Source organism: Etheostoma spectabile, chromosome 21 (genome assembly GCF_008692095.1).
Source record: "Etheostoma spectabile isolate EspeVRDwgs_2016 chromosome 21, UIUC_Espe_1.0, whole genome shotgun sequence".
Taxonomy (NCBI): domain Eukaryota; kingdom Metazoa; phylum Chordata; class Actinopteri; order Perciformes; family Percidae; genus Etheostoma; species Etheostoma spectabile.
The window spans coordinates 14,731,877-14,735,334 of record NC_045753.1 but is presented as its reverse complement, the minus strand read 5'-3'; positions in this window follow the sequence as shown (position 1 = coordinate 14,735,334).

The following is a 3,458-nucleotide window of genomic DNA, read 5'->3' as shown; positions in this document are numbered from 1 at the left end:
ATAAACAGGAGGCACACAAGAAGGGAAATGGTGGTGGAGTCATAAAGAGAGATTGTGTACTTATCATCAAAGGCAATAGATTACTAGTTCATCATGTTTATTTGAATATTAATTGCCTTTCATTGGGCATGTGCTGAATTGTAGAATTGATATGAGTGTATTGAGAGAAAAACAAAGTGGAAAAGTGGAAGAGACCTCTGGTGCAGAGTTCAAAGTCCTTTAACTGAATCTCATTTTTGCTTGCTTGAAATGCAGTTTAAGAACCTCATATAGGATTTTTTTTTTTATGAATATGCAATGAACAAACAGGCATGAACATATTGATAATATACCCATTTTCTCTATTTGTTTGCTTTAGTAAAGTAAGATTGTGCAGTTTTATCACTGGATATCAACTTTTAAGAGACAATAAAGGTATATGGCCCTATAGTTCACAGATAGAACAGTTAGGAGAAAAGCACTACAATTACTGCATTAGTAATAGTTAAACCATTCCTTCATTTGGGCCTGTTCCAATGAGCAACATGGGTTACTATTGATTACTTTGCCCAACTGACATCAGAGTGACATTTTTATTTATATGTTTTACATGTGTAAAAACTCACCTAATTAAACCATAATTCAACTTGCTTTTCATATTGTGTAATAATGTGTTTGTACCACTGTTTAAGCATATTGTACTTGCGCCTGGGGGCATCATCTAATCTTATCTTCTGTGCAGAGTCCACAGGTGTAAGCCCAGGTCAGGGCCGTCATTCAGACGAGCTCAGCACTAAGATTCTGCCTCTGTGCATTGTAGCGCGGCAGAAAATGCACACACACATGTTAGTGTTTATGTGTGAAATAATGGGGACATGCAATAAATGCATTGTTACGTAAGAGCCACGCTATCTGTTCTCAGACAATGGTAGCAGATGCCATAAACATATAACATGCTCAAAAATAGTCACAGTTTAATGAGAGTGTTGTGCATGCTCATCCTGAGAGGATTAAAGCCCTGTTCTAACAGTATAGTATCAAATCAATCCTACAGTGTCTGCAATGAACAGTATAGGAATATAAAATTGGAGTCTACAGCCATGCAAGCAGTTCTGAAGCTGTGCTTGATGTAGGCAAGCATTTTTTCCCAGGATGGCGGAGACATCTCCTGCCCTACTCTGCCTTATCCTGGGAAAATAAATGCACTCACTCTAGGCACTGCAGTGCCTTGAGCTAAATGATAACCTCAGCTTGTAAACATGATCACAATGACAATGCTAATATGTTGATGTGTAGCAGGTTTAATCAGGGGTGTAGCACAAAATTCCGGGCCCTGTGGACAGGCATTCTCTACGGGCCCTTCCCCACATCTAAAGCTATTCATTCTAGCATCTTGTACTCAGTCCCCTTTACACCCCCAGTCTTACACCCCTAATGTTTACCATGTTAACCATCGTAGCTAAGAATGTTTAAGTGATAATATTAGCTATTTTGGACTAAATACCAAATACTGGTGAGGCTGCTCTGAATGCATTAGTTTTGCACGTTTTTGGTCATTAACTAATGCTCTGCTGATTGACTGATCCGTGGTTGTTACCCATGATACATTGCCCCTATGCTCTGCTGAGTTAAGATAATTTAGAAGAAAATCATCTTGAGCAAACCGGTGGTGCTATCGCAGCTCAGTGAAAGACACTACCTCAGTAGGACACTACAAGAAAATCATCAGCGTCACCTCCTGATTTTTCCCTTATTCAGTAAAAAATGTCAACATTTACTAGATAGATTGACACAACATGTTGAAGACATTCATGCTACTCAGAGAGTACATCCTACTGAATTTGGTAATCCCCTGATTTATTCTTTTGTCCCACCATAAGGTTTACATTGGGTTTTAAGTGAAATGTCTCAACTATCTGATGAAGTGTTATGAAACTTGGTACAGACTGTGTGTCCCACACAGAATGAACTGTAATAACTTTGATGATCCCTTACCTTTTTATCTAGCTATATTGTTAGGTCAAAGTATCAGTTTGTCCAAAACTTTGTTAAGACCAAATACCTGCAAAACCAATGGAAACTGTCAACTTTTTGTGCCAATAGTTAAAACTGTATATCATCAGAACAACTCTCATTAATTGTTCTTGCTCATGAGGGTGGTTAATGACTGGTGCAAACACAATGGGCATTTGCCACATCTCTCTCACTCACTCGAGAGATCAGGGAACTGCTGATTACAGCAGGACTCCGAGATCCTTTCAACAAACCACAAAGTACAAATCTGTAACACTGGCCGCTGTACAAAAGCTAATGAATGACCAAGCTGATGCACTTCATTTCAGCCAGTTCATGTTCCTACAAACTTAATGAAAAATTGATATACATATATTACATAGCATTTATTTGTTTTTAAGTACTTTCCCTCAACACACACATACAGTACATATACATATAAAATATATACAGTATATATATAAAATATATACTATATATATATATATGGTATTATAATATATTATTTTTTTGTTGTTGTTGATATTATCAATATCATGTGACCTTATAACTAAAATGGTTTACTACTTGCCAGCTACTAGTCCAGGTCTTGTTTATGACATTGGGGAAAGAACATAAGCGCTGTAGGGAAATGTTATTGTTTATTGTTTTCAATTAAAAATGTGTGCTGGAATATTTTTTGTTCGGGTGCAGTAATCTGTGTGAATATTTTTCCTTTTTCCTAAATCTAATGTCATGCACGAATGGAAATGTTTACAATGCAATTACAATGTAAATTACGCATTTTTAGATTAAACAAATTTGATCAAAACAATCACAGGGAACGCATTTTTTTGTTAACCAATGGACTGTTGTTATATAGCGCTTTTCTAGTCTCAACGACTACTCAAAGCGCTTTTGCATAATAAAAGCTACTCAAAGCGCTTAGTACATGAACCATTCACCATTCATTCCTACACTGTGGCCGAGGCTGCCGTACAAGGTGCCACCTGCTCATCAGATACACACTCACACATGCAGCATCGGGAGCAACTCGGTGTTCAGTGTCTTGCTCGAGGACAGATAGGCCTTCAGGGCCAGGGATTGAACCACCAACCTTCCGATTGGTAGACTGAGTCACAGCCGCCCCTTGGACAATGATCATATGGCCAATAATTTATGTTTTCTTCACAACGCATATCATTATTTTTGTTGTGAATATTCCATTAACTTATTACTAACCAGTTAAAACCCTTTTAGTTGACCTGTGACCAACAGTGATCATTTGAAATATTTTTATCCTTTAAAACAGCAACCCAAGCATTGCTGACTTAATCAAGATCACTTAATTTATATAGTATGACATTTATTTAAAAAATATTTATATATTTCTGTTTTCCATTAATCGTGCAAAATCGGGAACGCGGGCTGTCAATTGCTTCCTGATTGCTTCGCACGGGGGCGCGCCTCCGTTGGTCCTCCTCTTC